Source organism: Chelonia mydas, chromosome 6, assembly GCF_015237465.2.
Source record: "Chelonia mydas isolate rCheMyd1 chromosome 6, rCheMyd1.pri.v2, whole genome shotgun sequence".
NCBI classification, from domain to species: Eukaryota; Metazoa; Chordata; order Testudines; family Cheloniidae; genus Chelonia; species Chelonia mydas.
In genome coordinates this window covers 101,697,572-101,720,319 of record NC_051246.2, presented here as the reverse complement: position 1 = coordinate 101,720,319, position 22,748 = coordinate 101,697,572, and the positions used below count along the sequence as shown (strand labels likewise).

The following is a 22,748-nucleotide window of genomic DNA, read 5'->3' as shown; positions in this document are numbered from 1 at the left end:
GTATTTTAAATGAGGCTTCACTACTAATACATTATTAAAAGCATGTTTGCATATGAAAAATCCTACTGCGTCAATTGCAACATTGAATAGGAACATGGGTCCTGACCGCCCAGTTCCTTGACTTAGTGGGAGTTTTGCCTAAATACAGAATGCAAGGCTCATTGTGTTCTGCTGCAAGCATTTTAAGGTTAAATAATTTTGAATTTTTTTATTCCTTTTGCTCACTATGAAATGAATGTATTTTTATTTTAAAATTGTCATGATTTCCTTTTCACAGCTTTGCTGGTATGAACACTTTTTACTGTATTTTTTCCCCAGAAGAATTGTCTCTAATATTTTGCAAGAATCTAAGCACATTATAGCTTCCAGCCAAGTGGAACAAATAGAATGAAACCTTTATTGGAAAATGATATGCCTGTGTAATTATAATTATAATATTTATGGGTGAAGCTAGGTTTGCTAAAATAAAACATAAAAGCAAGATTATGAGCTCATTCCTTTTCTCACTTGGCCTTTTTGAGTATGAGAGCATCGCATGGCAATATCATATCTGAAAAACTTGGGTTTAAAACAACTATAGGGTCTTCAGCAAAGGAATCTAAGGGTATAAAATAATAGGGAACCTTGTTTCTAAGTGATGTCTTTCTTTGAGAACAACTGTGTACTAGTAATTATTTGTGTACTAGAAATTATTCATTTTAATAAAAATGTAATTATGCTGAATTCAATACAATGACTAAAGTATATGAGTGTCAGTCTGAATCTGAAAAGGTATTTATAAATTAACATTTTACATTTTAGGGTTTAAAATTAATTATTTGTTGCTGTGGTCTCTTGAATACATTAGATAAATTTTACATAACAAAAAGAAATAAAAAATATTTGTTTGAAAGGAAAACACTAATGCTCTGAAGATGGAAAAAAATGATGGGTGTTGTTTTGTGATATTATATGTAAAGCAAGAGCTAGTTTATTGGTTGTTGAAGATGAGTAAGTACAAATAATTGTAAATTATTCCTATATTAAAAATAGGTCACTGATTTAGGTAAGATAATCCAAAACTGAGCTATATAACTAACACTGGTGGTTTTATCAAATAATAATGTACTCTGTGATTCTGCTCCAAAAGCAGTAGTAACCATAGAAAACACCATGGATTGTAAATAATGGACTCTTATTTACATCCTTTCTATATTTCCAAGTGTGTCATTGTAAAAATATTCTGATTTGAAGGAAAGTTTTTCCTACGTACGGTGTTATTATTAGCCACTGCATATAACATGTAGCATCTGTTTTAAAACAACCAATGTATGTTCACTGCAATGGTTATCACACTGAAAACTAATATATACAGGTCTGCCATCTTATGGACTGTGAATGGTACTACCAAAACATTGGGTACAGCATTATTTTATTAGGATCAAGAGAATACTTTGTTTACAGTTTTTTTCCTTTCAGATGCTTTCTTTCTACTGGAAGTTGTCCCAGCATTTTGACCAATTATTTTTATCTGCTTTTTCATAGCGATTGTACATATATCTATATATAATCACTATGATATTTTTGTGCATGCCCGCACATCCCGCCCCCCCCCCAAACTAATTCACTACATAAGAACATTATTAAAGTTAAAGACAAGCACTCAAAAATTAGGAAATGCTAGAATTAAGGGTGCCTGTGCAACCTTAATTTGGTCCCCTTGTGCATGTGTGTTATGAGAGAGTCTTTAATTACATGCTCACAGACAAATTTTTTTCACAGGATCCCTATCTTATTCATTGCACAGGATGGACAGTGCCTATGTAATTAGAAGTTATTCCGTGTTTTGTTTTCTCCTTATTGTTCAATGTGTGGGCCCATGCCTTATTTACTGCACTCTATTCAAACCCTGTTCTGAAGACAGAATTACTAATTTTCTCATGGGCTTTTCTATGGTGCTCCTCTTCAGTAGACAGAGTGATTTACAAACATTAATTAATTAATCTTCATGACACCGCTGTGAGGTGAGTGGGGGGTATTATTCCCATTTTACAGATAGGGAACCAAGTTACAGATAGATGAAGGTAAAAAGTTTTCACTAATTTTTGTTGGCCAACTTGAGACACCTAGAACCTGACTTTTTCAGAGTACTTAGCATTATGTAGCACTTTCTGTGTTCAAAGCACAGCTTTCACTGATGTCCGTTGCAGTTGTGAGTACTCAGAACGTCTGCAGATCAGACCCTAGGGTATCCTGTTAGCACCCAGAAAATTAGGAACACACAGTGACCACCTGTGAAAAAGTGTGGTTTATATGACTTGAATAGCATCACAGAGGAACTCTGCCCCAGATTTGTAAAGGGATTTAGGTGCCTAAACAGGCAGATAGGTGTCCAAATTTACCACGTAGGCACCCCTGACATTTAAAAAGTCATAGCTCAGGTACAGCTTAACCTTTCTAGGCACCTAACTTTCCTCTGGTCAGCATTTTCAAAGCAACCTAAGCATTCCTGCCACCCCACTGCTAACGAGCTGTGCAGAGCCCTACTTTAAACTGGAGGCCCCAAAGCAGGATTCTCAAATGAGGCAAGGGAATGTCTGTCTCACCAATGGGCCCCGATCCCATAGACATGCCCTAAGGGAGGTGCCTAGCTCTGGCTCATCAGCCAGGTGTACCAGATAGATACCTAAGCCCCTTTCCTCCTGTAGGCCTAGTTTGACATGAGTAATTGGACATGGGTGAGGCCTTATATTTTGGGAGTCAGGATTAGGGAGGTAAATGGATCAGCAGGTGGGAAACAGAAGTCTGTACTAGCTAAAATAAGAGAGAACATCCAGGGAACTATTTACAATGGACAAGATAACTGGATAAAATAAGCCTGGAATGCAAGATGAGGCAAAGAGTAAGTCGTGGATGGACAGAGTATGCTGTACACAGGTTGGTTTTTACAAAGTGACCAAGCCATTCCCAAAATGTGTCATGCAATGTAATGTGTAAATGTATATAAGAGAAGAGTTTTCATGCTGTGATGCTCTAGCATGTTTCTACTGAGGATGTGCAAACTGATCTTTTTTCAGTTTATAACTTGGCCAGTGGATTTTCACAGAGATGGTAAAAGGCACATCCTTGATAAAAAGCCATGGCTGTGCCTAATTTTAAGTCTTTGCTCCAAAGCCCAGCGGTATTTGAGCTCAGAGAAAAGGTTGCAAGATTATTTTAACATGGATAAAACAACATATTTTTCCATAGCCTCATTCTTGGAAATGGCTGATCTGTTTTGGCTGATTTTTTTTTTTTAAATCAGCTTGAGGCAGACACCTGGCATAGAAAATTTCAGCCTGAATGGTTAAAATTTGGCAAAGTTATAAGAAAGGCCCTGTGTAAATCAGGATTTACTGGCTGGGCTCTTGGGGGAAGGAGGTGTGAGTGTCTGGGCCGGAGGGGCATGACTGGGCTCTGGGGGAGAAGGGGGTGTGAGTGCACAGAAATTGTGAAAATACCCCAATACTGAGATTTTTTTTCAGTATTCTTAAAAAAGAAGAAAAAAGTGTGAAATACTTTATATTTTATTACAAAAAATCACTTTGGCAAACTGTAATGCTCAGTTGTAACGTGTCTATGTGTACTGTTCTTCTGCATGTGCAACACAGAGTGCTGTGTAATACTTTATTCCTGCGGGAATTCTGCATCACTGTGCAATGCAGAATTTTGCAGAAATGAATGTTGGGCGTGCAGAATCCCACTTCTGTGGGGTGGGGGAGAAAGGTACTGCAGAGATGTTGGCTGCCACTAGGGGTCACTGGACCTGGCACAGCCCAGCTCACAAATAGAAGACAAGGCCTGGGGGAGGGTTCCCAGCTGCTGCAGTTCCTAGTATACCCTGAAGGAAGGAGGCGGCTGCATGCAGGAAACTCCATGCAAGCCCAGGACCCAGCATCATGCTGTTTCTCCCTCTGGATCTCTGGGGGCATAGAGTCTGAGTGTGTCTGGGCTGAGCGGACCCCACAGCTGGGCTCAAGGGGGAAAGGGATGTGAGTGTCTGGGCTGGGGGGGGCCGTGGCTGGGCTCTGGAGGAGAAGGGGTTGTGAGTGTCTGGCCCCCTGGCTGGGCTGTTGGGGGAGAGCAGGCAGAGAAGCAGGAACTGAGTCGTCATAGGGGTTTCTTTAACTCTCTACTCCTGGGGGAAAATTTGTGTGTGTCTGTATTGTTACAGACATACTTGCTGATAGGTATTTTGAAATAAATTACCAAAATAATTGAAACTGGCATGATTATATATCCATGCAAATGAAAAAGTGGGTTTTTTACCCACAAAAGCTTACGCCCAAATAAATCTGTTAGTCTTTAAGGTGCCATCAGACTCCTCATTGTTTTTGTGGATACAGACTAACACGGCTACCCCTCTGAGACATGATTATATAGTGTTATTTTGAACAATAAAATTTGCAGAATTTTAAAATGTGTGCAGAATTTTTAATTTTTTGGCGCAGAATTCCCCCAGGAGTAGTAATAAATCAATCTAATTGCAGTCTAGGTGGGAAACACTGAAAGGAAGCCCAATCCCTCTCCCCCCGAAGGCTGCCATGTTGGATCAACTCAGACTTTCCCCAGAGGTGTACCAGAGGAAGTTCCATGAGGAAGTGTTCCCAAAAGGGGACTGTCCACAGGCTGTTGCTTAATGGCTCTGTGATTTAGCCACTCACTGGCTGACCCTGGAAACCAAGACGATGGGTGACCTCATGGATAGTATTATTTTAGAACAATATTTAAAAATTCTTCCCACAGTGGTAAGACCTGACTGTCGCTTCTGCCCAGCAACCATTTCAGAGACCATAGAGACAATGAAGAGGTTTTTGGAAGCAGAGGTCTGGAGCATTGGGAGGATTTCCCCTCCATGAGGTTCACTGGACCCAGGCTGTGTTTTGGAGCTCCCAGAACAAGGAGGTGCCTGTAGTTCTGGGCCCCTTGGAGGGACAGAACCCCTACATCCCTGTGGATCTCCAGGGCCCAGTGCTCTAAGTTTCCAGGCCTCAAGGGGGCCTTCATCGACCATTCAAGAGGGCTTAGTCTTACATTATTATTATGAGCAACTGAGACACATGCAGCGAGAATGCCATGTGTTGGAGCGTGATTATCTTAGGTGTCACTTTGTCCAACAGGATAAGACCTCAAACCCGCTAAAAAAGGTCGCCCTAAGAACCTTCTTGGTTCTCACCAAGATAAGACCACACTGGGCAGAAATGTTAATGGACTCTGGCTGTGGCCAAACGGTCATATGCCAAGACTTGCTCCAACTCAAAGTCCTTGAACCCAATCAAACAATCCAAATTGCCTGCATATGTGGTGTGACATTATCTGATAAAAATATGACCATATAGATCATTGTTGCAACCACTATTATATATTTGCAACAAATCTTGTACAAAATATGGCATGTAAGATGTCTATGAAAAGGTTATGATTTGCTGGTTTTGATTATGCTATATGTATGCATGTATCTTTTGCATTTGAAGTTATGAATATTGGCTCTATACCTGGATTTCAAATGTTTGCTCCTGGGGTAATGCCTACAAGGTAGTTAGCCAGCACATCTTGAAGGGACAGTTCAAATTGAGTGGCCCATCAAAAGGACACTTAACTCACAATGGACCATGGGGACTCCTATCTACAGACAATGGTCTTTCCTGCTGTGACTAAGCAGAAATATGCATGGACATGTGACTTGCCCATATGATTCCAAACCCCATCTTGTCACCTGTGATTTTCCTCTGGCTGTGCTGAGAGCTTTGTTTGGAAAAAATGGGTTTCCCTCCGCATGGCAGAAGCTAAAAAAGGCCCTGGAAACATCTCCATTTTGCCTCTTTCCTGCTCAAACCTCTGGACTTTATACTAATGGGAGCATTCTAGCCAAGGGACTGAGGTCCTTCCAATGACTTGGAAGCAACCAGACTTATTAAGCCAGCAGTGTATTCCATCACTGCTACAAGCCTGAACCAAGAACTTTGCAATTACTGTATGTATTTGATTCCTTTAACCAATTTTAACTCATTTTTCTTTCTTTTTATGAATAAAGCTTTAGATTTTAGGTACTATAGGATTGGCAACAGTGTGATTTTTGGGTAAGATCTGAGTATATATTGCCCTGGGTGTGTGGCTGGTCCTTTGGGGTCAGAAGAACCTTTTATTTGATGAGGCTGGTCGTAAAGAACCACTCATCTTTAAATCCAGTGTTTTTTGGGGTGTTAGAAGAACTGGAATACCTAAGGAAACTGCTTTTATAACTTCTTGTTAGCCAGTGTGGTGAGATAGAAATTTACTTTTGTTGCTGGGTTGGTATCTTATGGAGGAACAACATAAAGGGAAGAAGCAGATTTTTGTCTGTCCTTCCCAGGCTGCCGGAAGGTAGTCCCTAAGGGATGAGGCTGGGTTCCCTTAATTCCCCTCCCCCTCATAACAAAACCATTTGAAAGGGTGGGGATTGATATCATAGGCCCCCTTGAGAAAAGTGCCTTGGGCCACAAATTTATTGTAGTACTTGACTATGGCACAAAGTACACAGAGGTGTTCCCTTGCGGTTTACTTAAATCATGACGTTTACTGTCTGGACCAGTGATGACCAAAATAGATCTACCATGTAAACTGCTTAAGCCTTGGAGGTCTCAGGAAAACCTCTTCCCATACAGAAGAAAGAGATGAGGATTTAGGACCCCAGCTCACAGAACGAACTGAGGTAGGGATTAAGGGGGTCCTGCTTGGGGATGGGTTGTCCACTGGTCGGAGAGAACAATTAGAGACCTGTTGCAGATGTACCAGGACATATTTTCCCCATTTCCAGGATGAACCTCTGTAATGGCCCACCAATCCATATAAAACCTGGGACCCAACCCAGTCAAAAGTCAGTATCTCATCCCAGAGGGGTTGAAGTCCTAGTTAGTATAAGAGGTCCATAAGATGTTAAACTAGCCGTGATTGAGGAACTGAGAAGTCCCTGGTGTAGTCTGGTACTCCTTGTCCCTACACTGGATGGGACTGTTTGATTCTGCACAGACTTCCACCAAATCAATGTGAACTTTGACTTTGTTGCCCAGGCAGTGCCCTGAATTAATGTCCTGTTTAATTGGCTCAGCCAGACCTGATACATCTCTACACTAGACTTAACTAATGGCAATAGGCAGATCCTGCTCTTCCCCCAATTCCCGTGCTGAGACAGCCTTCTCAACCTCTGTAGGTCTTTTCCAATTTGTTAATATGCCCTTTGGTTTACACATCAGCCTGGCCACCTTTCAAAGACGCTTGGACCAGGTGATGTGGCACCATCAACCCTGAGCAACAGCCTACTTGGATGATGTGGTAGTCTACCGTCCAGATTTAGCCACAGTTCTGCAGGCCCTGTGGGATGCCGATTTAACCACAAACCGAAAGAAATGCACATTAGGGAAGTGGCAGACCACATAGTTAGGGTGCCTGGTGGGGAACAGTAAAGTGGAACTCTTGATTGGTAAAGTGGAAGCCGTAGCCAACACTCCTGTTCTGAAATCAAAAAAGCAAGTTTGGGCATTTTTTGGTCTGGTGTGGACCAGGGATTTATAGAAAATTTGTGTCCACGTTTGGCTCTCTATTGACTCCCCTTACTGATCTCATTAAAAAAGCAGCTCTTTGCCAGGTCACTTGGTCTCCCGAATGTGATCGGGCATTCCTAGAAACTAAAAAAGTTCTCTAACAAACCAGTACTGCGTAGCCCTGATTTTTAACAAGAATTTATTTTACACATGGATGCCTCACAGTGGGCACTGTGAGCAGTGTTGTCCTAGATGCTCCACAGTCAGGAACATCCTATTCTGTATATAGGAGTAGGACACTCCGGGACTGTGAAACCCAGTATTTGGTCCTCAATAAGGAGTGTCTAGCCATGCACTGGGCAGGGAAAGCCCTGCACTCTTATTTGTTTGAGACTCCCTTTTTTCTTGTCACCAACTACGCAGCACTCTAACAGCTTCAGACAATGTCTGGGTGACCCATTCGTACTTCACCTTACAGCCCTTTTGGTTTTGTATAGAGCATTGGCCTACCAAGGACCACCAGAATGCAGACTTTCAGTCCAGGATGAATGAAGTTATGCAGTGAGTGCCTTGACAGGCCTATTCAAAGCTTACAGTCAAATGCTTGAGGGATTACTGCTTAACTCAGTTCATTTTACCTGCTCACATAGTAGCCCTTGCTAGTGACAGCTGGAGGACCAATGTCCGAGACATAGACAAGCTAACAGCCACAGTCAAAAAGGTTTGTAAACATTGCTTAAGCAGAACATTGCATTTTAAAGTGTATCTGCAAAGCACAGGCTGTGGGTTTGAATCGTCCTAAAAAATTGTCCCCGGAACTAGGTAATGTTGACCGACACAGGAGCTAAAATTAGAAGTGGCCCAGATATCTCGGTCTCAGGTTCGCCTTCTACCCGTATCTGTCACCGGGGGCTTATATTTCCACATAAAACTCGAACAAAATAAAGGTACAACAGAATTTATAGAAGGGGTGACAAGGACTCCCAGAATAAACAAGGTAAAACAGATAACAACCAGGTAGATAATAAAAATAAGGCAGGCTGTAACAATAGGGGGACTATGTACACAAATATCCCCTACTCAAAGTAACCCTTGTGGGGTGAATGGCCTACCCTTAATTACCTGTTCTGTCTCAACCAGACTCTACCACTCAGATGGGCAGCAGCGATCTGATCTGAATACTGCCTTATATAGACACTCGGTCACTAGGCAGATTAGATGATTGACAGCCACTGTCTTTTCCCGCCTAAACAGAAAAAGGCACCAAACAGGGATGGGGGACAAGAGGGGACAAGAAGGGCTCACAAAAATGGACGACTAGTTGTCCTTTAGAGGATCCAAGATGGCCTGAGGATTTTTACTTCTACAGTAAGATGGGATGGGGAAGCTGTTACACCACTATTGCATACCATGCACAAGACATTACTTTTTACTCAGATTTTTTGGAAGGGGAAATTAAAATTACAACCAGTATTAAAGGAGCTAAAATGTCTGCTGGACATTCAGAAATGTTACAGAAACAACTTGACTTAATTGCAGGGTCTGGCAAGTAGCTTGTTGATTTAATCAGATGGTTAGAAAGCCATGAGATTTGTATTCATCAAGTGTACAATAAAGTTGTTGACTTAATCAGGACCTATTGAGCACTTAAAGTTGAGCAAGAAGGATTCAACACCAGTGTAAAAATTTCTATTGAAATTGCAGATAAGCTTACAAACTAGTGTCTCCCTGATCATGGTGAAAGAAAACCCTATTTTACTCAGATAGCACACCAGTTCCTTAAAGCAGTAACGGTGTTTGATTACATGCAAGTTTGTATGTTAAACTTTGATGCCCTCCCACTGGATTCCATACCTGGTTTCAACAAGAGCTTCAAAATTGAATTAGAAGGATACTGGTTTTATACAAAGGAAAGCACCAGTGACCTTTTGATGACTGCCTTTTGGAGGTCTGCAGAACCACGCTTTCCCAACATTGCAAAACTGGCCAACCGATATTTGTCTGTTGTCCCCAAATCTGCATGCCAAGCAAACCGTTTCAGCATATGAGTAGGTTCAGACTGTACAGAGGCAATTCATGAAAGAGGAATGAGTGAACTGGAAAACGATGCTTAACTTTAATTCAAAAATATAAAACAGAAATAACTGAACATTTAGTGGACTGTATATATTTGTGTTTACTGTTGATTTTAGTTGTAAATAGGGCTGTAAAGCAATTAAAAAAATTAATCGCGCGATTAATCACAATGTTAAACAATAATAGAATACCATTTATTTTAAATATTTTTGGATGTTTTCTACATTTTCAAATATATTGATTTAAATTATAACACAGAATGCAAAGTGTACAGTGCTCACTTTATATTTATTTTTGATTACAAATATTTGCACTGTAAAAAACAAGATATAGTATTTTTCAATTCACTTAATATGAGTACAGTAGTGCAATCTCTTTATCGTGAAAGTTGAACCTACAAATGTAGAATTAGGTACAAAAATATAACTGCATTCAAAAATAAAACAATGTAAAACTTCATAGCCTACAAGTCCATTCAGTCCTATTTCTTGTTCAGCCAATTGCTCAGACAAACAAGTTTGTTTACATTTGCAGGAGATAATGCTGCCTGCTTCTTGTTCACAATGTCACCTGAAAGTGAGAACAGGTGTTCTTATGGCACTTCTGTAGCCAGCGTTGCAAAATATTTACATTCCAGATGCGGTAAAGATTCATATGTCCCTTCATGCTTCAGCCACCATTGCAGAGAACATGCGTCCATGCTGATGATGGGTTCTGCTCGATAACAGTCCAAAACAGTGTGGATCGACACATGTTCGTTTTCATCATCTGAGTCAGATGCCACCAGGAGAAGGTTGATTTTCTTTTTTGGTGGTTCAGGTTCTATAGTTTCCGCATTAGAGTGTTGCTCTTTTAAGACTTCTGAAAGCGTGCTCCACACCTTGTCATTCTCAGATTTTGGAAGGTACTTCAGATTCTTAAACCTTGGGTCGAGGGCTGTGGCTATCTTTAGAAATCTTACATCAGTACCTTCTTTGTGTTTTATCAAATCTGCAGTGAAAGTGTTCTTAAAATGAACATGTGCTGAGTCACCATCCAAGACTACTATAACATGAAATATATGGCGGAATGCAGGTAAAAAGACATACAATTCTCCCCCAAGGAGTTAAGTCACAAATTTAATTAATGCATTTTTTTTTTAACAAACGTCATCTTCATGGAAGCATGTCCTCTGGAATGGTGGCCGAAGCACGAAGGGGCATACGAATGTTTAGCATATCTGGCACGTAAATACCTTGCAATGCCGGCTACAAAAGTGCCATGCAAATGCCTGTTCTCACTTTCTGGTGACATTGTAAATAAGAAGAGGGCAGCATTATCTCCTTCAAATGTAAACAAACTTGATTGTCTTAGCGATTGGCTGAATGAGAAGTAGGACTGAGTGGACTTGTAGGCACTAAAGTTTTGCATTGTTTTGTTTTTGGGTGCAGTTATGTAACCCAAAAAAAATAATCTACATTTGTAAGTTGCACTTTCACGATAAAGAGATTGCACTACAGTACTTGCATGAGGTGAATTGAAAAATAGTTTCTTTTGTTTATCATTTTTACAGTGCAAATATTTGTAATAAAAAATAATATTATAAAGTGAGCCGCATACACTTTGTATTCTGTGTTGTAATTGAAATCAATATATTTGAAAATGTAGAAAAACATCCAAAATATTTAATAAATTTCAATTGGTATTCTATTATTTAACAGTGCAATTAAAACTGCGATTAATTGCGATTAATTTTTTTGAGTTATTCGTGTGAATTAACTGCAATTAATCGACAGCCCTAGTTGTAAAGTTAATTAAATTTAGTTATAAAATTAGTTCCATGTGTACTCTGTGAAATTATATATTTTGCCTTTTACACCGTTGTGAAGTTTTGAAACAAAATTTGTAATTTACATAAAGCCCTGTTTACAAGCAATGGAAAACAAGGTCTTATAATGGGAAGTGTCAGGCTACTTTAATAATTGGCTTTGCTATCAGCGCAATCTATTGTACATTTGGGATAGCTAAGAAGAAATGCTATTTTGGCTACTATTAGTTTCCATGTTGCATATTATAATACAATAGCTTCTTTTTTATTTTAAACTGGGGTGCAAAATTTATTTAGCCAAAAGGGCTTTTTACTTTCCACAGGAGGTGCTTATGTCTTTACTATTGAATAAGCTTGCATTAGGATGAGTAGTAGCTGTTTACAGTGATTATTATAATTGCCATTTGTTATCATGCAGGTATATCTTTTTATGAAGAATATGATCAGCAACTTCTCCATCACTGAAGAAGGTAAAAAGATTTTTATCATGCATCATGAGGGGATTTTAGTATACTGTATGTGGGGTTCTTAATATTGTTGCCCCTTTTCAATCCAGGTGGCTGGCTAGTGCAGTGACTCAAGCCTTGGCTACTGTGAGAAGAGGCAGAGGCAAACCAATACAATAGAGATCACCTTAAACCTTTTAAAGGAAAAACCCCAAAATTTGACAGGAACAATAATATGAAGTAAGATCAAATACTTGCTTAGGAAAATAATAAACTGTCAATTACCAGCACAGTCAATTAAGTTTTTTTCAACAACATGCTGTGTTACCCCAAGAGGGAATCAATTGCTATCCCGTTTTTGCCTCTCTCCAGTTTGTGATGCTTCTTTGCTTTGATGCTGCAATGACTGCACCTCTTTCCAACAGGTCCACCTGCAAATGACAGCTCCTCTCCCAGAGGGCTACACCTGTTCCCCAGGCAACCAAACTGTATTTCCTATGTCAGTGTGACAACAGTCAACTTCATTGGTCATATGCTCTATGCCACTCGCGGCTGGGCTCCTTGAACACTGCCCTTTGTGGTCCAGCTTCCTCTAACACAGCTTTTTCTGGCCAGTCCCCTTTTCACCCCAGCGCAGTCTCTTTTCATCTCCTTCTCTAACTGCCTTCCAGCATCAACCTTCGGGCGATTCTGGGCTCCTCCTCCCCAGCTCGAGCTGCCCTCTCATGGGCTGTCTCTCTTCCCATGCTTCTATGCTGCTGTACCACAGCTGCAGCAGGTGCTAGTGCCAGGGTTACTACACTAGTCAAAGTTTGGGGCCTTGTGGGTGTTCCAGTTAGGAACAGAAATTGGTCGTAGTCACGTATTTCTGTGTTCAAAATTTATTTACAAAGAATGTTCAAAGTCCTGAGTCTCTGAATGCAGAAGGAAACTAGGAACAGGTAACAGATTCTTTTGCTCACAACACCAAGAGTACTCTTTTCAGTCTGCAGCCCTGACCCAAAAACCTCTCCCCAGATTTCTTCCAGGGACAGCCACGTTTTCAGCAGCTCCTTCAGGCTGTCTGTGTCACTCTCTCCTCCTTTATCTTCTGCCTGCCCTATCACACACACTCCTACTCAAGAAGCGGCAAGGAGTCCTGTGGCACCTTATAGACTAACAGACGTATCGGAGCATGAGCTTTTGTGGGTGAATACCCACTTCGTCGGATGCATGTACTGGAAATTTCCAGAGGCAGGTATAAATATGCAAACAAGAATCAGACTAGGGATAATGCAGTTAGTTCAATCAGGGAGGATGAGGTCCTCTTCTAGCAGCTGAGGTGTGAACACCAAGGGAGGAGAAACTGCTTTTGTAGTTGGCTAGCCATTCACAGTCTTTGTTTAATCCTGAGCTGATGGTGTCAAATTTGAAGCTCAGCAGTTTCTCTTTGAAGTCTGGTCCTGAAGATTTTTTGCTGCAGGATGGCTACCTTTAAATTGTGTGTCCAGCGAGATTGAAGTGTTCTCCTACAGGTTTTTGTATATTGCCATTCCTAATATCTGATTTGTGTCCATTTATCCTTTTACGTAGGGACTGTCCAGTTTGGCCGATGTACATAGCAGAGGGGCATTGCTGGCACATGATGGTGTATATTACATTGGTGAATGAACCAGTCATGGTGTGGCTGATCTGGTTAGGTCCTGTGATGGTGTCGCTGGTGTAGATATGTGGGCAGAGTTGGCATCGAGGTTTGTTGCATGGATTGGTTCCTGAGTTAGAGTTACTATGGTGTGGTGTGTAGTTGCTGGTGAGAATATGCTTCAGGTTGTCAGGTTGTCTGTGGGCGAGGACTGGCTTGCCTCTCAAGGCCCGTGAAAGTGAGGGATTGTTGTCCAGGATGGGTTGTAGATCAGTGATGATGCGCTGGAGAGATTTTAGCTGAGGACTATATGTGATGGCCAGTGGAGTTCTGTTGGTTTCTTTCTTGGGCTTGTCTTGCAGCAGGAGGCTTCTGGGTACACGTCTGGCTCTGTTGGTCTGTTTCCTTATTTCCTCGTGTGGGTATCATAGCTTTGAGAATGCTTGGTGAAGATCTTGTAGGTGTTGGTCTCTGTCTGAGGGGTTGGAGCAAATGCGGTTGTACCTCAGTGCTTGGCTGTAGACAGTGGATTGTGTGGTGTGTCCGGGGTGGAAGCTGGAGGCATGAAGGTAGGCATAGTGGTTGGTGGGTTTTCGGTATAGGGTGGTGTTAACGTGACCGTCACTTATTTGCACCGTGGAGTCTAGTAAATGGACCTCCCGTGTAGATTGGTCCAGGCTGAGGTTGATGGTGGGGTGGAAGCTGTTGAAATCATGGTGGATTTCATCCTTCCCATGGTTTCCCATCCTTCCCATGGTTTCCTTCTCATGGTTCCAGATGATGGAGAGGTCATCAATGTAACATAGGTAGAGAAGGGGCGTGAGTGGATGAGAGCTGAGGAAGCGTTGTTCCAGGTCAGCCATAAAAATGTTGGCATATTGTGGGGCCATGCGAGTGCCCATACCGGTGCCACTGGTCTGGAGGTACATATTGTCACCAAATTTGAAATAATTTTGCATGAGGATAAAGTTACAGAGCTCAACAACCAGTTGTGCTGTGGCATCATCAGGGATACTGTTCCTGACAGCTGGTATTCCAGCTGTGTGTGAGATGTTTGTGTAGAGAGCCTCTACATCCAGGGTGGCTAGGATGGTGTTTTCTGGAAGATCACCAATGCATTGTAGTTTTCTCAGGAAATCAGTGGTGTCACGGAGATAGCTGGGAGTGCTGGTGGCGTAGGTTCTGAGTAGAGAGTCCAAATATCCGGACAGTCCTTCAGTGAGAGTACCAATGCCTGAGATGATGGGGCGTCCAGGGTTTCCGGGTTTGTGGATCTAGGGTAGTAGATAGAATAACCCCGGTCAGGGCTCTAAGGGTATGTTGATTTGTTCCGGTGTTAGTGTAGGGAGTGTCCTGAGGAGATGGTGCAGTTTCTTAGTGTATTCCTCAGTGGGATCTGAGGAAAGTGGCCTGTAGAATTTGGTATTGGAGAGTTGTCTGGCGGCCTCCTTTTGGTAGTTAGACCTGTTCATGATGACAACAGCACCTCCTTTATCAGCCTCTTTAATTATAATGTCCGGGTTGTTTCCGAGGCTGTGGATGGCATTGCGTTCTGCACGACTTAGGTTATGAGGCAAGCGATGTTGTTTTTCCACAATTTCTGCCTGTGCATGTCGGCGGAAGCATTCTATGTATAGATCCAGACTGTCATTTCGACCCTCAGGAGGAGTCCATGTGGAGTTCTTGTGCTGTTGGTGGGAGGGTATTTGTGTATTAGTGTGCTGTTCAGTGTTATCTTGAAAGTATTCTTTGAGTCGAAGACGGCAAAAGTAGGCTTCCAGATCACCGCAGAACTGTATCATGTTTGTGTGGGTGGCGAGGCAGAAAGAGAGTCCCCGAGATAGGACAGACTCTTCTGCCGGGCTGAGTGTGTAGCTGGATAGATTGACGATATTGACTCCTACTCAAAACAATCCTCAGCAAAAGCTCCTGGGCAGGTTCACATACCCCTTTCTGTATTAGGTGGGGGCTTATCTTTACAGTTATGTTAATTAAAGGGTGCATTCACTTATTCATCTCAATGAAGTTTTAACTCAGCTCAGGTTTCATCCAGCTCATAGTAATATAGTGAATATGTGGATTTTATGACAGTGAAGGTGGACATTTTCATGAATTGTTCAAGACTCCAGCCCTGGAGCACCCATGGAGTCAGCGCCTCTGCTCTGGCTGCCCTCTCCCTTTGCCCTGTTTCTCTCTGTTTACTCACAGACTCTCTGTTTCTCTCAGTCTCTCCCCTGCCTACCTCTGCCCCTCAACTCTTCTCCTCTTCTCCACCTTTCGTCACCTCCTTCCACGTTCCCAGAGGGAGGGGCTACGTCCTCTCCATAGATCTATGACAATGAGTTCACCCTGAACACACCCTAATTTATATAACCCCATAAAGAGTTGAGTCCCTTGACCATATTTACATGAGGATGAGAACCACTGGAATACTCCCTCTGGTACAGAACCTCAGTGGAAACGAAGGTTAAACCAGGAGATTAAGTTTTGACATCAAGATACCGGCCTATTGGATGAATTTGAGAAAAATCTTTTGAAGAGAAAACCAAAGTGAACAACCCTGAAGATGAAATATCAGATGAATGAAACAGATGTGAGAGTCGTGAAGGAACAATGTAAATAGAAGCTGATCTCACTGAGTCATAGGCTTGAAAAGATATTCGGCATAAAGCTGTCAGTATCAAGAGAACAGATTTGTGAGGAGAGACCCTTAGAGATTCATTGATCAGATTGATGTTAAAAGCAGAATAGGAAAAAATAGAGAGCCAATAAATAATGTGGAAGAGTTTCAGCACTACTGGATGGAAACCTGGTCTGACGACGTGCAACATAATCAGACAGCGGACTGGATTAAAAATTTGAGAGAAAAATGTAAAAAACACAGAATAGAGAAATACAAAAGGATATATATGAAATAGATGAGATACTGAGAGGAATGAAAAATTGGAAAGCACCCAGACCAGATGGGGTACCTGGATTCTGGCTAAAATGTCTAACAACTCTCAATGATTGTTTACTTGAACAACGCAGTAACTGTTTGAAGAATGGATGTCCAAGGTTGATGGTGACAAGGAGAACCATCCACAGACAAAAAAAGAAAGAAGGCTGCAATGATCCTAGGAATTATAGACTGATCACGTGTTTACCAAGTATGTGGAAACTTCTAACGGTAATTCTGGCAAAGATGATCTGGATAGTGCTAGCTCGCAATGGAATGCTGCCTCCTGAGCATAAATGTTGCACAGTAAACATGAAAGGGACAAAAGACCATCTCAGGCTGAATAGGAAGACCACCGGAGGTGAAAAAACAAAGAAAGAAATATGTAGAGCTGGTGTGGATAAACTACCAAAAAGCATATGACAGAGTCCTACATTCGTGGATCATTGAAACACTGAAAATGCACAAGGTTCATCCAAAGATAATTTCCTTTCTGTAGCAATTTATGGTTAACTGGAACACTCAACTCTCTCTAGAAGGGGCTCTCATGGATGAGGTCCAAATTAAAAGAGGACTCTTTCAAGGTGATTCCTTATCATCAGTGCTGTTTATGGTAGTGATGCTGCTGCTGCCATGGATATTCCTTGAGATAAACTGTGGTTATCATATCAGCAAAGAGCAAGAACCAGTTAACCTTTTGTTACATATGGATGATCTGAAACTATATAGATGATCATAAAAATCAGAGATTGATGACGTATAGAAAATTTTGGTGAAGATATAAAGCTATGGGTTGGGTTGGCTAAATATGCATTGGATGTCTGTAAAGAGGGGCACGCTAGTACAATCAGATGGCATACAAGTTAATAAACGTAGTATCCAAGGTATCTCTCAGGTTGGCCCCTACACGTACCCTGGACTCAGGGAACTGTTGGAGTTACAACATAAGGTAAGTCAAAGACAGAGTGAGGAAAGAATATTACAGATGAATAAGAACTACTCTAAGGACAAACCTCAAAAAATTTGATCGAAGCCATTAATACATCAGCAATACCAGCAATACGGGTACGCTACCAGAGAGATCAAGTGGAAGCAAGAGGCAAAGAAAAAAATTGACACCCGAACAAGAAGGCTCTAAGCAATGCATAGAATAATGAATATCAATCAAGACATGGACAGGACATACGTCTGATGATATGATGGAGGAAAAGGTCTGCTATCTGTGGTCAGCGCTATTAACAATGAAGACTATAATATCAATATATACAATAAGTCAGCCAGACTAAAAGATCATCTGGTCATGATAACTAGCGATGGCTGAAATGCATCCCAGACCAAGAAAGCATAAAAGAAAGGGAAAAGCAAATTGCCAAAGAAAGACTTGAAAGATTTACACAGAAATCAATGTACAGACCGTGGTGGGGAAGAGATTGAACCCATTAATGATCAAAGATTAACAAACTCATGTCTGGAGGATATCTCAAAAGAGAGACAGAGAGTCTCATCATAAGTGTACAAGAACAGTCCTTAAGGCTTAATTACGTTCAAAACAAAACGGACCAATGGAACTGCTCCCCAAATGCAGAATGTTTTCAGAACATGTGTTGAGTTCCAGCAGGAACCTGGCTGGGAGAGAATACGTGAACAGACAAAATGTGTGTCTGCACTGGAGCCTCTGTGGCAAGTACAGATTTAAATGAACCATGCGGTATTATGATTGCTGTAGAAAATGAAGAGGCTAAGATTATATGGAATCTGGCAACTGTCACAGACTGAACAGTACACACAAATTGGCTGGACATAGCTGTTGTAGAAAAGAAGTCATACAAGACCATGTTAATTGATATTGCCATATCAACAGACAGAAACAAAACAAAAAAAGAAGAGAAGATAGCAATGTACGAAGAACTCTGCCACAAGATGGAACTATTATGGAAAACTAGAACAAAGATGATCCCAATGATTATTGAATTACTTGGAGTGATCTTAAGGGTCTGAATGAGCAGCTGAAGAATATGTTAGGACTGCAAGGCATCATGATCAGTGACCTCCAGAAGATACCATCCTAGGCATTGTGAGAATTTTAAGGAAAGTCAAAGGAGACTGAATGCACTTGAACACCTAAAATGCAAGAATTCTGCAGAGGGTTTAACAAAACTCCCGACTACCCAAAACTAAGGCGTTGATTTGTGGTCAGGATTTATTGGTGACTCATGCGGATAAACTTTAGACAGTGGCTTCCCCCTTTTTATGCTTAAAGATCATGTATGCTGTTAATGCTGTTTGTTTAAAAAAATTCCTCTGATGTAATACTGAGGGATAATAATAATGTAATATATATTGCATACTTGGAAAATCTTACTAAATGCAAACAGGAAGCTTCCCAGGCAAATGTGACCAATTCCTTAATGTTCTGCAGAACCTAGGCTTAAAAAAAAAAAAAAAAAAGCTTCTAGCCAGTATTGAAAAAAAATCTTTAAAAATGTGAACACATGCTGCAGCTCCTGGCTGGTCTGAAAGTAGATGCCATTATTACACTTTTAGGTTGGGGAGCTCTCTTCATTCTAGATCAGTTCAGCAGCAAAAGCAAGTTGAAGGGCAGCTACAATGACCCCTACTGAATCCTCTCTGGATTCTCTGTACTTTGGGCCAGACTGCCTAATTTCTTGCTTTTGGTTGGAGACTCTGGTTTACCTGGTCTGATATCAGACCACCTTAGAATGTGTCTCCAACTTCTGGCCAGTTGCCACAGTAGGTGGGGCCAGTATATGATACTCCATCACCTCTGTGGTATTGGGAACTGTACCTTTAAGTGGCTTAGCTTTGGAAACAAGGAGTCTGAGCAGGGGTGCTGCAGAAGCCCATGATCTGTCATGCAGAGGCAGTTGGAACTGGTCATGGAATAAACAGTATCTCTTTCAAACACCCTGGACCTAGAGCAATTCCCAAATATCATAATCTCCTTTTTCTGCCAGCCAGTTAGTGCCCTCCTTGTTCTCAGTTCCTCCCTTGTTTGCCAATGAGAGACAGTAGAAGGATGGTTCACTGATTCTGGTGCTCGCCTGGGACTTGTGAACTGTGAGATCACTTCACTGCTCCACAACAGGGTGGTGTGTGACCTTAGGCCTGAGTTTCTCATCTGTAAAGTGTAGATAATAGTGAACCCTATATCACAAGTGTATTGTGAGGATATAATAAACGCATTTGAAATTTGTGAAGTGCTCAGATACCATGATAACGTGGGTCATAGGGGCAAGTAGGAGAGAGAATGGAATAGGACTGGAACATTAACAATTCCTCTGGGCGCTGGGCCAGGCCTATTTCCTACTCAACCACTGGATGGCTAAGCTAAGGTCAGGCCCAGGGTTCTCCTGCTTTGTTGCCAGCCCCAGCCACCTCCTTCTCTTACCCAACTCCAGCTGTTCCCTCCCCACGCCTAAAGAAAGGAAGAGAATATACTTAGTTTCTTAGCCTTCTCCACGGAAGGCCACAACATCCCTGGATATCTGCCAGCCTTTCCAAAATTAGAGGACATGGCTAAAGTGGTTCATGAAGATGGTCTAAAGAAGGTGGAGGGAAAATATGCTGCCAGGGCAACACAACAGACTCTGAGATTCAACAGACAATGTAGCATAATCCACCTGGAATTCACTGGGATCTCTGTGAACTGTTTGAGTCACGCAAAGAACCAGACAGACTCTGGAGAATCTAACCCTTAGAAAGTCACTTGTAGAACAACCAGATGCAGTTTGCCTCAGGAACTCGTAAAGACCAAGATGATAGGCACAATGCAATGTGAACTATGTACTAGAAAATAGATGGCTAGAACTGCGTAATAGACTGTACTACATTGATGACTATGTACTGCAGAAGAAGGATTGTTCATATTTTCTGGTTTTCTGTTACTGTTGTCTCACTCAAAGCCAGAGTGATGTCTAAGCGGGAAGAGGGTAGAAAGTAAGAAACACTCTGGGTCACCTTTTGGGAAGTGGGACAGGAAGTTCCAAGAGGCAGTTGAGGAAATAAAAACAGTTGAAGCCTGCCCTGGGTGTGGAGTGATTGTGGCTATTATCTTATGTCTCCAGTAGAGCCTCAGTTCTGTTCAAACTGATATGGCTAAGACTTTCAGTTCTGTGGTTGATCCTACACAAGGAATGGGGAAGGGCAGAACCCATGAACTCCTCTTGAGGTACTGGAGAATTGGTGCTGTAAATGGAGCAGTGAAGTGAAGTGATGAGGTGCCTGCTGATAGAAGAGGATTTAAGGCCTTATTGGGGAGAAGGATCTGTGATGGCTGCTGCATCTGAGAGGAGGACAGATCCTGGGAGAGGGCCCGAGACAGCTGTAGCAGCTTTGAAAATCCACTGTTCAGAATTAATAGATTTGGTGGGGCAGGGGAGAAAATGATTTGCAAAACAAGCAAGAAGTATGCATTGGAGAGATATTTAGATTGTAAGCTCTGTGGAGAGGAGGGACTGTTTTTTTGTTTTGCCTAGCACAGTGGGTTCCTGGTCTATGATTGGAGCTCTTAGATGCCACCACAATACAAATAATAAATAAATAACAATTCCAAGGGTGTGTGAGTGTCCATGTGTGGGTGGATGAATAGAATGTCTAGCTGCATGAGGTGTTCAGGGATGACACAGAGAGTGTGTGAAGGAATACTGTGGCATAGGCAGCGGTGGATTTGTGCATATTGGTGTATAAACCATATGTATGGTGTACAGTAATAGTTGGCTAGTAGATTTTTCTTGGAAATTTTGCAAGAGTGATGGAGTCATGCTTTCATGTCTGACTTTTCCTGATTATCTATATGGACATTCAAATAATTTTGCCTGGCTATCTGACAGGGCTAAACATTAGGTGTGAAGTACAAATGCTTATGTCCCTGTGTAATGGTTTGAATGCATAGGTTACCATTTTGTCCAGCCTCTGAGCTGGATGAGTTGAGTTTACGCAGTTTACTGTGAGGGGGTAAGGGAAGGAAGTGATGGTGGAATCTTTGAGGCAATATCTTAAAAAAAAAAGTCCAGTCTTCTCTGCATGGATATTAAATTCCCCAACATACTTTTTATAAGTTGGGGTTTGCATAGTGTCCTTGGTCACACATTTCTCTATTCTTAATGTTTTGCAGTGTATTTTATGCCACTTTACTGCTCCTCTTCACCCCAGAGGCAGTTACATTTCCATGCTGCTGCATAAGTTTCGTTTGTAAAGCACTTCAGCTGCCTTTCAGATAAGAGTTCATATAAATATAAAATATTACTGAATATTAACAAATATATTATCTTTAGGTAAGTTTAAAATGAATATTTATTTGTCATGATCATCCTTTAGCAGGACCATCCAATATTTCAATATTGTACTATTACAGTTCAGTGCATTGCAGAGGATCTCTACTGCATATGTATTGACTGGCTTCCCTCTGTCATATTGTTTAGCAACAGCAAACAGCTTTCTGCCAGAGTGATGATACTGCATATGACTTGATCATTATACCACTTGTCCAGTGTAATGAACCAAATTTTATACACTCTGTACCAATAAAGGATACTTATGGGATATTATGTATGAAAGTTGGCTTCTCTAGCACTGTGGCTTGTTTGTACCTAAATTATCAGAAGTTTGGCAGAATAAGAAAAGGTGGTAATGAGAGTCTCCTACTTACATTATGATTGATATTCTGGCTGTTGCAGGCAGAGGCACTCTGGTGGTGAATGGGTATGCAGAGGGCTAGTGCTGGGGTCTGGATATATTTTGCTTAAGTAGTATTTGAGGGGAGCATGCTGGTAAGCTATGGAACTACAAGAGAAATCATGAAACCCATGGGGAAAAGTAGTGTTAAAGGTTTCAGATCATGGGATAACAGAATATCCTAGTTGTCATTGGGGCACTGTCTATTTATGTGTACTATGTTTTTATTTTATTTTATGGTTTACATTTTGATTATTTAGACTGATTAAATTTATTTGACAGGCTAAATTTTCAAAGGTTGCACAGGGATGTAGTCATTCAACTCCAATTAAATGGTCTGATCCTACAATCCCTGCCCAGGGAACGCTCCCTCCCATTGTGATGAATGGAAGTTTTCTCTGGACAGTGACTGCAGGATGAAGCCACAAATCAATGTGCCTCTTAAGTCCCTGTGTAATGCTTTGAATGTATACCCATCATGTCTGGCTGAGCCATATACCATTCTATTTATAGTAATAAAAACACCCTTTGAAATAAGCCAAACACTTTTTTCCCTTAAGGAGGAATTATTGCTTATTATTTTATAAAGAATGGGTGAAGGGAGACACCAAGCATACAGACAGAAGAA

General features: G+C 41.4%; 1 long non-coding RNA gene across 2 annotated transcripts; it reads left to right on the top strand.

Annotated features, from left to right (window-relative positions):
- The first annotated feature begins 1,666 nt into the window (after positions 1-1,666).
- Positions 1,667-12,149, top strand: LOC122466153. Of its 2 annotated transcripts, none has more exons than XR_006291457.1 (3): positions 1,667-2,881; positions 11,840-11,891; positions 11,978-12,149. It is a non-coding gene; the product is annotated as an uncharacterized LOC122466153 (long non-coding RNA). The 2 variants fall into 2 exon arrangements; XR_006291458.1 differs by having other exon boundaries at positions 1,667-2,916.
- Positions 12,150-22,748: the final 10,599 nt, after the last annotated feature.